The following is a 12650-nucleotide window of genomic DNA, read 5'->3' as shown; positions in this document are numbered from 1 at the left end:
AGCGTCTAATAAATGAAGCTTAAAGCAAGATGTCCTTTTCCCGTATGTTTGACTCTGTGTTAGGGATCTGCTCTTCATGGAAAACATGTGCACTTTTATTTCTTCTGATCTTTAAATCATTGTAAATTTGAGGAGATGCCTTAAAAATGCTTGTCTCTGTGGAAATTCACTGTTATTGTGAGAGGAAATTTCAGAAAATCTAGTCAGACAAAAACACTATGTAGGAAGTATCCTTGGTTAGGCCCCATAAAGTGCTGGTTTGCCAGAGCTCTACAGCCTAAAGGGAGTGAGCTAACCCAAATGTGGTAATAGAAGCTTTTTGTTCCTTAGGACCAGAATCACTTAATCATGTCATAACGATGAAGAGATAATGAATGCCGGGTTATTATATAGTATTTCTCCCCTCCAAAAGGAAAAGGTCTTTTTAAATATGTGACAAATCTTTAACATGTACCTATCAAATCTTAACATCAAGTATCCCTTCAATGTATGAAATTAAAGATCATGGTAACGTATGCATCATGACCATTGCTTGCTGGAAGTTATCCAGTAGTTGGAAAACAGGATCCATCATGACTTTCTACTGGATCTCATTTGTTAAAAGCTCTTGTTGCTTCTGTGAAACAGTTTGCTTCCAAAGATCTTATCAAATGCATAAGATGATAAAATCATAATGGAAGTTAGCATTATTCCATTATTTCCAGTTATTATGTGACTTGAGCTATGAGAATAGTTGGTAAGTGCTAGAAACTTTTGACATTGCTACTGGGAATGCTCAGTGTTCCACTTACAGTTTGGGAATAGGATTGGTTCTGGGGGTAGAAGTAAAAGAAATGAGCCAGAAAAAAAATGACAGAAATGTAGGTAGAGAGGGGTGAATGAAAGAATAGTTGATAAAATACTTCAAGACCATTGAAGAGAGAAGGAAAGTCGAGGAAAAAAGAAAATGAAGAAAGATATAAAGGGTCAAAGATTAGAGAGTAATCTGAGGGAAAGAAAAATATGGAATTAGTGAATCCAAACAAAGGGGCTGGCTTAAAGGCACTGCATGCCTTTAACCAGTGTTGAAAAGAAAAATTAACAATTCATGGATTTTGTTCCAACATTAGAATACTGGTACTCAATGAAACCATAGAGGCTTCTAGAACAACCGTGTTTGCCAGTGAACAATTGGAATACTTCAAAATCAAATATAGCAGTGTGAAAACTAAATGCCAGAAAAAAGCTGAGGGATGACTGTGAGAGAGATGATATAAATCTCAACTTAGTATGTCTTCTTTCGTAGATACCGTGGTAGTTTTAAATCTGGCATTTACCATTCCCTCTGCCACTTTCCTATTTACCCTCCATTCATGGCCTCAGGGGTCTAAAACTAGTGCTGTCACTCACCATATGAGTGTCCATATCTAAGTCATGAAAACCACCTGCATTTTGAGTTTACATCATTTTCCATGCTGACTTACTCAAATTCAGTGAAGTATTTAACAATTCATTATTTGTTTCTCCACATTTGGTGGAAATAGTCATTCTCATGAAATATTTCTGTTACACCCACACAATAAACACCCAAGTCACTATTTTTTTTAAGATGACACTATTTAAAAATAAACTTGGCTATATTTACTAAATGTATATGTGCTCTTTTGTTACCTCCAACTGAATGTAGATTCTAAGTAAGAATTCCCACAGTGGTTTTATAGAATTATCATGTTAGAGAATTAGAAACTTCTGTGATGGGAAATCTAGTCTAAGTGCATATTACGAACAGCTGTTTCTACATCCTTGAAAAGTTTCTATTGGTTTGTCAGCTGGCTCTCATTTTGTTGAAAATCCATTGTAGAAAAAAAAAAAGAACACAAAAATAGTTGTTCATAATTGATCTAGGTAAATTGTAGCAAGGAAAAGAATGGGAAAAGGAATGGTGACTGAAAGAGTTGATCTAAATGTTTTATTTCAGATAACGTTGAATCTAAGGAGTCAGCCAAAATTTAAAATCACAGTCAGTGCAAATTCATGGTTGGTAGGCAAACCTCAATAGACTGCAATTGCCTAATACTGGTCCTTTTCTTCTGGATGACGCACTCTTGTCGAGTGGGCTTAAGTAGTATCTATGTGACTCTTAGGTTGTTGAATGAAAAGTGAAAACATCATTCAATGCCTCGGCTGCTGGATTTCAAACTTGCTGGAACTCACAATATCCAGGGGATTTGCTAATTCAAGTTTTAGCATAATTGCTTAGCACCAGACTCTTATTTAATGATAGTGAAGTTTGGGCCCAGAGTGGTGGCCTAGAGGCGAAAGTCCTTGCCTTGCATACGCTGGGATCCCATATGGGCACTGATTCTAATCCTGGCAACCCTGCTTCTCATCCAGCTCTCTGCTTGTGGCCTGGGAAGGCAATAGAGGACAGCCCAAAGCCTTGGGACCCTGCACCCACATGGGAGACCTGGAGGTAGTTCCTGCTTCCTGGCTTCAGATTAGCTCAGCACCAGGCATTGAGTTCACTTGGGGAGTGAATCAGGGAACGGAATCTTCCTCTCTGTCCTTTTCTCTGTATATCTAACTTTGCAATAAAAATAAATAAATCTTTTAAAAATGATAGTAAATTTTGAAGAAGAAAACATATCCAGTTGAATAGGAAGGGATCTTCCGGGAGAGCAGCCTCCTGGGATCTACTGAACATTAGTCAAGATGAGGTATGATTTCAGAGTGTCCGACAAGGAGTGTGAGGCCCACAGATGACACCTCACAACTCCTCGAGAACACACATTATTTATCCTAAGAAGTGATCTCACAGTCTTCCGTGAGCTAGGAAAGTCTTATTACCTGCTATTTTGGCACCTCTCTCTTGTATGCCACACTTGAAGACATGATATGGCCCTTACTGTGTTTGGAGCTGTGCAATTTACAAAGATATTTGTTATAATGAAACTATACTATATAAAAACTCCAGGATATCACAAGTTTGCTTCTTGCACCCCCTCTTTTGGATCAATAAACAAAATGGATGTGAACTACAATAAAAGAAACTCCATTTACTAAAAAGCTCCTTGATATTTTCAAAATTAAATATGTTTCATAAAGGCAGTTAAGCAAGAATAACTGTTTCATTTACATTTTAAAAGTTGAGGTGGACCTAAATGTAAATTCCAAGGAAATGGGTTTATGGCCTCCTAGGATCTGACCCAACTTTTAATGATGCATCAGTGGGAGTCCCAAGCCTAGTGGGAGGGCAGAGAAGTGTTCTTTGATAGAATTAGGGTCTAAGCACAGCAAGTGTTAAGCAGCTTCAGGATAGCTAGAGCGTGTTGGCCAGATACTCTTCTCACAGTTCTCCCTGAAGTTCCAGTGTTACACAGTCATGTGATACCACATATCCCTGCAATAAAACATCCCATCCATCAACCTGAAGGCTGTTTTGTGACAGCATTTAACAACCAATGGAAGTTTAAAAACCACAGTACCTTTGAAAAGCCTTGTTTCTTACAAACAATGAAACACTCTGTAAACCTGATCATGACATTTGTTATAGTCAAGCCGGTACTCCAGATGCCTAGGCTTTAACACTTGATTCTTCAAATTATTTAGATTTCAAAGTGGGAGAAAACTACATTTCTAGTCTAAAGGTATTCAGCTGCTATCTAAACAAATAAAAGCATAGAGAATGAGTCAGAGGGCAGTAGGTGCATTTATGTGTATAATTAAAAGCAAAGGTAGTAGAATCAACCTATGCTACTTGAAATATAATAATAGGAATACCTTAAATTTGTTCAGTTTTTATATGATCCTTACAACACCTCTCTAATTATAGGAAGTACTGAAATTGACATCCATCCTTTATTCATTCAAGTGACAGTTTTCCACACTCTACAGTTATTATCTATATTAAATAGTGTGGTATACATATATATACTTTTCATATATTAGTGTACAGTTATGAACAGAAAGACATTTCCTTGACCTCAATTAACTTCTTAGTGTTTTTTTTACTGATTTTTCATGATGTGGTATATAAAGAGTGATCAGTTATAATCATATATGACCATCACCTTTAAGCTTCTCCCAAATCACAATAACAGATGAATAATATAAATTCAATGGATTCAGGAAAGCAACTCAGAGCTTCTTGTTCCATATTTACTATTCCCATTACTTACAAAGTTACCAGACTTGGAGGAGTAAATGCAGATATTGCAGTAACAAAATATCAGAAACCGCTGAACAACTTTTTAATAAATTCAGGGTGAACATTTAGCCTCATGGTTAAGACACCAGGAATGTTTTGTCCCACGTTGAAGTGCCTGGGTTTGATCCCCAGCTCTGGCTCTTGACTCCAGCTTCCTGCTGGCACAAACACTACAAGGTAGTGGTGATTGCTGAGGCACCTGGGCTCCTACCCCTCATGTGTGAGCTCCTGATTGCCTTCCTGACTGTTGTGAGATTGTGGGGATTGAGCGAACAGATAGAAGAGTGTCCCTCTCTCTTTCTTTCTCATAAATATAATAATTTCTTAAATTAAAACAATAATTACTGAATGGGACCATATATTACTTTTAAATTATTTTCTGACTGTTGATACTTTTGAGGGAGGAAGAAAGGATCATTAAAGGTTGATCTTATGGATAGTCTGTAAGTTCCTGTGTGGTATTTTTATTACAAAAAAATAATAAACTGTAATGATTATAAGTCACACATCTTGTCAAGAGCATATTCCACTGAAAAGACTCCTTTCAAGTATAAATGGCAAAATGCCTCTGGCTTGATGGTGGTAGACTTCACAGTGTAGATAGAGGTTAACACTGGGAGAGGGCATACAAATATAGCACAAGTCTTAGCCTGCCTCCAAGCAGATATACTTGGGTTATCGTGAACATATCTTCAGCAGTATTTTAAATCCTTCTGTCTCAAAGATTTCCACTAAACCCCACACTCATGATCAATGGGGACAGTGGTATGAGAGGGAATGTAGAAGGAAAAGAGGGTGAGTCACCTCCAAACTGCTCAGCATTGTTTTCAGCCTCTTGTACTTTTTCATGGTGCCCATTCCTGAGGTGTGGACTCAGAGCAGTTATCAACTTGTAAATCACTATTATTTTCCTGCAAAAGTTACTGTGTAGCTTTTGATGGTCACCCTCTTGCCTTCCAAAAATACATTTTCAACTTTGTCTAAAGAGTTTTTTTTTCTGCCAAAGATACTCATACAAATGAAAACTGTTTCCTCATCACCTTTATGTGTTCCTCCGTGGGTTTCAAAGTTTTTATTCGTTGTTACAAGTGGGACCAAGTTTTCCAAATGACAGCTTCTCAATTCCACAAACTGACACAGGACTCCATCAATTAGCCAGCAAGGTCTTCTTAATGGTCTTTTCTTCCCGTTCTGTCTGCAGCAGCAAGACCTTGTGCTATTGAGTAGAAGAAAGTGCCCGTGCAACATCTGTCATTTACAGACAGGCACTATCATAAATTTAGGATGCATTTATCCAAATCCAGGAGGCCAAGATTTAATGTCCCTCATAAAATATTAGATTAACTGTATTTATGACAAACATCTCAAGTCTGAAGTTCTGGGATACAATCATGTTGAACATAAATGAGTCCCATCTGTCTAAAGAGAACAGACCATTATACCAAGGCTAATGTTTTCATGAAATGTACATATATCATTAGGACTTTCAAAGTCAATTTTAAAAATGGAACTGCCTCCATCGTTGCCTATGCACCTTGAATTTGACAACAGCATCCTGCCAGGCAAGGCTGAAAATTCTCAAGTGTTTTATCATCTTCTGGAAACTAACTTGTGAAACCTTTGAGCGTTTAATATTGCTTCAAAATAATTCTGGGAACTATTGTTCATTTACTTGCTTTTGAAAGTTATCTCCTAGCATTGTCTTAAAGAAATTGAACCAGAAGTTGACACTAATTCATAGTTTACCAAAGTTCTGTTAATTTATGATTTATGAGGGATATTCTATATGCCATTCTAAAAAGCAGTCCTTTTTAAGGCTTACCTTACTATAAAAATCCTTTCTCATCTCCAAATATATTTGTTCTAACTAGTATTCATTTCTTTTGATTGCATTTATTTATACTAATTCTGCATTGAAAATATCCAGGAATATAAAAGCACTTTGTATGCATATAGAATAATTTTGTAAATGTACATAAATGCCCTTGAGACCTCAACAAAGGTTATTACTTACATTTTAATGACATTCCACTTATTTGCTTCAGGTGGAATTATCTTGCAGTGTCATATTTTTCTGACATGACTGCATGATCAAATAGAACCGTTCAAGCACATACACATTCTATGTGCAAGGAGCACCTGTGCCAGACATTTGGGGGGATTCTGGACCCTAAATTTGGTGATGTTCATAGTCTGATGTCATGCTAAATGAGCCTCATAGTATGAAGTTTGAAACTTCTTCATTGTAACATTCCTGAAGTGTATTCCTATTCCTCAGTGCCTTTCTTTGAGAAAATGAACACCAGGCATGACATCATGCAATAATGGATTGGTACTTTCATTTCAATCATCCATCACTATGCAATAAAGCACTCTGTGATAATGGAAATAGTTTGTTATCTTTGTTATCTAACATGAGTTTGTCCAACTGCGCTTGCAATATCTTCCTTGTTATTAAAGAACTGAATGCTTTGGTAAATTTTACTTCAAGACTCTGCACATGGCTAATAGTATGCTTATTCTGAATATCCTTTCTTCTTTTTGTAGTGGATTTTGTGCTTTCAAATGTTTTCTTGATGGAACGTATATTTCATTGTTCCTGCATGTAGGACTCTCATAAGCAGAGTAAGATTGGCATGGTGAGGATGAATTCCCTCAACTTTTGCTCATCTTGGAAACTCTGTCCCCTTCATTAGTATAGTATTCTTGGTTGGCAGTTATTTGATTTTGAAACTAGGATTATATTATTAGATCCCTCCCTGGCCTGTAAGATTTTTACGGAAGCTTCTGCTGCTAATCTAATGGTGATTCCCTAATACAATGGTAATTTTTGCCCCTGTAACTAGCTGTGACTCTGGAGCAGTGCCCCCCTTTTCTTATCCGTAAAGTGGAAACAATGTTCTCCCCATATCACTGACGCGGTGTGTGATTTAAACAAAGTGGTTGTTGAAGGAGATTTGAAAAATGGAAATAACAGATATGCTTGATTTTGGTGTTCTTTCCATTTCTTATTTGAGTTTTAGTCCTCCTTATTTGAGCCTTATGTTATTAATCTTTATTTAGGCTGTATCTTATTTTATTTATTAAAAATTGGTGTCTTATTTTAGCCTTCTCTTGTGGCTGCTGTCATGAGTAATGGCATCTGCCCTTCACAGCAGTCAGTGATCTTATATGATGCCAGTCCTCACATGCTGTAGTCTAAAAAAGTGTACACAAACTTGTTAGACTTACATGTAAAATATAATTCTAGCATCATGTGATAGTTAACTTTAGATTGAGGGTGTTTAGAAAAACCCAATGCATTATTTTGAATGTCTTTGAGGTATTTAAGGAGAGATTGGTATGTGAATCTGAGTCCTGGGTGGGGGACTTTGCCTTCAGTGTCGATGGGCACCATCCAGTCTCCTGGGCCAAGTGAGAATAGAAATGGAGATGAAAGGTCTCCACATGGTGTCTGCTGGAGGTGGAACAGTCTCTTCTTTCTGCCTTTGGATGTCAGAATTCCAGTCTCCCTGGCCTTGGACCTCAGGACTTGACAGCAACAGCTGTGTGGTCTCAAACACCTTCAGCCTAAGCCTGAGAACTACACCTTCTGCTTCTCCGGTTCTCAGGCTCTTGGACTGGGGCTGACCTGTGCCAGAGGCACTGTAGGCTCTCCAGCTTTCAGAGGACCTGGCCTTTGGGATGAGTATAAATGAGTGGATTTCATAATCATGAAAGGGACAGTGCATGTGTGCATGCTAATAAATACTCAACACATACACATGTATGCAAGCTTTTAGGATGTTTGTAGAATTATATAAGATGAAAAAAAGATATCATAGATTTGGATGTTTTGCACCAAACTTATTTTTTCATTCCATTTTCTGCATTAACTTTTTTAGGTACTGTGTGTGTGTGTGTGTGTGTGTGTGTGTGTGTGTGTGTGTGTGTGTGTGGTTTCACATATGCTCTGTTGGTTTAGTCCCTTAGCAGCCATGACTAATACAGAATTTGCCACCTGGAAGTGTTGACATAACAAATACCTCAAAATATGGAAGCAGCTGTGGGCCTGAGTGATGAGTGGAAACTAACAAACCTGGATAAGCAAGTAGGGAAAAGCCAGGCTTCCTGCGAGTAGAACATTGAGGGCAATTCTACTTAGAGCTCAGAAAAAGAAAAGAGCTACGCGGAAATCCTGAATCTTCTTAGAGGTAACTTAAAATGTCGTGACTGTAAAGGTCATTCTGATGAGGTGTCGGAATGAAATGAACAAAGAGGAATTGGGGACCAGATTAAAGGCCATACTTGCTGCAAATTTAATAAAATTCATTCTATAGCCTAGGACTTTATGGAATGCAGAATTTAAGTATGATGAAAGAAGTATCTCAGTGGCTGCTGTGCATTGCATACAACCAATTGTGAGAGGAAATAGCTAGAATTAAGAGGGAAGCATGGATTTGTTTGTGACAGTCATGAAGAGTATAAAGAGTAAAAACAAAGTAGAAAAAGCAGGTTCAGGAGACATACTAAGACAGTGGCAAGTGGCTGTTTGCTAAAGATATTCCTGTGTCTAGAAGGCAGCCAGGTACTATTCATCAAGACAGTGGGAGAAAGAACCTAAAAGCAATCCAGAAATCTTCTATGCAACGCCCAACATAAGCTTGGCGATCCTGGAGGGAATAATTTCAGGAAACAGTCCTGGGGTGCCCTCCACATCCTTCTTGTCCAGAGCTTTAGTTCTCTGATCCCTACATCTTGGCACAGGGTTCCTCGGCCACCTTCTCTGCAGGTCAAGTAGGCCCCTGTACAGCCCAGCCCACTGTTCCAGAGGGGACAAAGACTGAGCCTGGGCAGTGTCCGCTGGTGATGACTTTTTGAAGCATACAGAATGGAAGAGCTTTAACTCTGATAAAAAGAATGAGTTTGGCCCAGTTTCCTCTCACCTCTCATGTGCTTGCTTGCCCTTCCACTAAAAAGGGCCCCACAGAAGCCAGCATCAGCCTCCAAAGCTGTGAGAAATGAACAGCTATTGTTTGTAAATTACTATGTTGTGTTATCCTAGCAGCAGAAAGTAGATAAACGCACAGCAATACTAACATGGTGCAGCAGCTTTACCATGCAGTTTATATGCATTGTTTGATGATTGTTTAGCAGTCTCCTGAAGGACACTGGAACCTAAGCCTTACAGAGCGAAAAATAATGGCCTAGAGTCCTTCAGATAAGATATAGCTTCAAGACTGGAATCTCACCCAGGCTGTCCCAAAAATCCATGACTTTGATAGGGTAACATGAATGGAGATTACTGCACTTTATTGCTTGTTCCTTTTGAAAGCTGACATTTTCTTCACTATGTAACAGTTCTGTAATCTGACATCTCAAAAAGGTATGGGCTTTCTTATTTAAGGATTTGAACTTACTTATTTGAAAAGCAGTCACAGAGACAGAGGAGAGAAATATGTATCGAGAAATGCTCTTTCATCCACTGGTTGACTCCACAGTGGCTGTAGCTGGACCACTGTAAAACCAGGAACCAAGAGTTCTTCCAGGTCCTCCACATGGATGTGGGAGCCGAAGCATCTGTGCCATCCTCCACTGCTTTCACAGGCACATTACTAGGGAGTTGGATTGAAAGTGGAGAAGCCAGGACCTGAACTTGCATCCTTATAGGAATGCAGAACCACAGGCATTACCCATTAGCCACCACACTAACCCCTGGTGTGTTTTTTACCTAGTTATTTTTTAAAAATCAAATTGTGGATAGTTCTATGTATGTAAGGATTTATTAACCAAGGAAGCATTTCAGTGACACCTCGTTTGTATCTATAGCATGGTAAAAAGAGCATTAAACTCGAAGTCAGACCGATTAGCTCTGCTTCTCATTGATCACATATGACCTTGACCAAGTCATGGTCATACAGCGCTACTCCCTCATCTATAAAATGGGAGCATTGCACCTACCTCCTAGGACTGTCATCAGGATTAACGGGCTGGTACATGTAAGGTTCCCAGCTCTGTACCTCTCGTGTAACAGACACTCAATAAATGGTAGCTATAAAAAGCAGCCACTGGATCAAAGAATTTCCCAGGCCCTGTCCTTCTTTTGACTCTGTGATCAATTCAAGCCCTGCTGCCATGCAACAGTGACCTGTGGTAACATCCCTTTTTATGTGCTTATTTTATTTCCTTGCAGTGATTATTTGAACTTATGTTTTCAGTCCAGGACATTAAGGCTGATGAGCTTGATTCTCCTAGTGAGGCATTTAAATGTAGAAGGGTCTTCTTGTAGAAGGACATTCTTGGTCCCCCTCACATTTTCATGTACTTCTCATACTGTGGACATCGGTGCCCCATGCATTATTTCCCTTGAAACTCTTGCACACAGTACTCACATAGGTAGTGTATATTAAATGAATATCACTAAGTGGAATTTAATGTAGGAAGATTTGGGACCCTCCCTAAAATATGGGCAGAAGGAGAATATATTGTTATGTATCTCCTTGTTCAGTAAGATGGATGACCACCTCACCTATGGGACAGCTACAGTATTGAATGTAGGGGCATGCCATCTGTTGACAGAGAAATGTGGGTGCTATACACGGAGAAGCAGCCCACTCAGGCTTAACTACTGACCTCAAAGGATTAGGGGAAAGGGTGTGATCTGGAAAAGAAATTCCTTCCTACCTGACAAGTCCACTCTGGCCCTGACATGTCAGTAAATATGAAAAGAAAAAAATGTTAGCTCATATGTTGTTTTTAAAGATTATTTATTTGTTTGAAAGGCAAAATTAGAGAGTGAAGGGGAGGGTGGAGAACAAGAGAAAAAGAGAATGAGAGGCATCTACTCACTGGTTCACTCTTCGAGTGGCTGCAGTGGCTGAATTGGGCTAGGTTGAAGCCCGGAGCTTCTTCTGGATCTCCCACTTGGGTGCCAGAGGTCCAAGCACTTGGCCACCATTTGCTGCTGGTGTGCATTAACCAGAAACCAGATGAGAAGTAGAGCAGCTGGGACGCAAATTGAGGTCCATGTGGGATGCAGGCAGTAACTAAACCCGCTGCTCCACAGCACTAGCCTTAGTGCATACATTTTATTTTGTTTTCTTTTAGATATGAAATGGTACAAATACTTGAATTTCTTATCACAGTAGAAATAATTTCTTGCTTTGAAGTATTTAAACATTGTCAGAGTCTATGATTTCTTCTTGTTAAACTACAGGCCTAGCTTTGTGAAAATAATTTTTCTTCTTTAGCAAGTATCTCTGACCTCATTTCTCTTTTAGCAAATAAGAAAACTCAATATTTTAATTAATAGACTGCATTTTAAATGTAGTAAATATTATTTGCCTATCTTTTCCATCCTTTAACTAATGCAAAAGACATAATGATTAATATCCAGTAGATGTTTTTAAGCACAGTATTTTAGAAACTCATTAAGTTTTTCTGCTTATATGACTTGGGCATTGTAAATGGAAAAACACTTTGGGGAGGCAACTTTATAAAATAAATCAAGAACTATTAAAAGGTTCATGCCACTGGATCTGCTAATTCCTCCTCCTAGATTCTATGCCAAGAAAATAACTGTAAATAGAAAGCAAGAAAGTGAAAAACTATTCACGAAGATACCCATTGTAGCACTGCTTGTATTCATGAACAACAGAAACAAGATAATCAGTACCAGGGAAACTAAAACATAAATATTGTGCAACTTTAATGTAAACAAAGGAACCATATAAAATAGAAGATAATACATTGGAAAGTTACCAAATATATTAAATCAGACAATACAAAAATGATTTATCTGTGTACTTTCATATATTTATGGAGACACTCTGAATACCCAGCATCATTTAAGGCACTGAGTATATGAGAGGACTACACAGACTTGGGCCTTGCCCACATAGCAACCTGCTCTTTGAATGGGTAGATACTCAACAACTGGTGACAGGCTTGATAAGAGAAAAACATGTACTGGTGTTAGAAGGGGCGTTCAGGAGGTGTAAGTTGTCTGTGCCCAATAGGCAAGAAGTCAGTCAGCAAGCAAGAGCTCTGGTTTGAAGGTGGAAAGGAAGGGGATTCTCATCGGAGGAGTCAGTACTTCACAGAGTGTAAAACATGAAAGGCAAGGAGGGGCGCGTGAAGACAAGGACAGCAACATAAGATGTTGGTAAGAGTGATATACTAGGGAACAACAGACATGAAGTCAAGGAAATTATGGATTTCAACACAGAGGTTCTTCACCTCTTTTTGTACCATTGAGTCCTCTGGAAAACAGGCTGTTCTCACACTATTTCATTTGTAAAATGGAAAGTACAGTTTTACAAAGAAAGTACATATAGTTAGATGCATTTGTTATCTTTTTGTTATAATAATATAGTGGCAGTGCTCTACCAGTAGAAGCAACAGTAGGTCTTCCCTCTGTCATTTGGTGATAAACATTAGGAATAGTCAGGCATTCTATACCAGCTGAAATATCTAATGACTATGT

The 12650-nt window shown here is 38.5% G+C and overlaps 1 protein-coding gene across 4 annotated transcripts in view; it reads left to right on the top strand.

The window, feature by feature from the left end:
• The window catches only part of ZNF385B (zinc finger protein 385B), a 292597-nt gene that overhangs the window by 262034 nt on the left and 17913 nt on the right, over positions 1 to 12650 (top strand). The gene's annotated exons all lie outside the window — the stretch shown is intronic.

This window comes from Ochotona curzoniae, unplaced genomic scaffold (assembly GCF_017591425.1).
Source record: "Ochotona curzoniae isolate NIBS_2020 unplaced genomic scaffold, NIBS_Ocur_1.0 contig_2210, whole genome shotgun sequence".
Classification (NCBI taxonomy): domain Eukaryota; kingdom Metazoa; phylum Chordata; class Mammalia; order Lagomorpha; family Ochotonidae; genus Ochotona; species Ochotona curzoniae.
The sequence above is the reverse complement of the archived record's forward strand: the minus strand, read 5'-3'. Positions and strand labels throughout refer to the sequence as shown.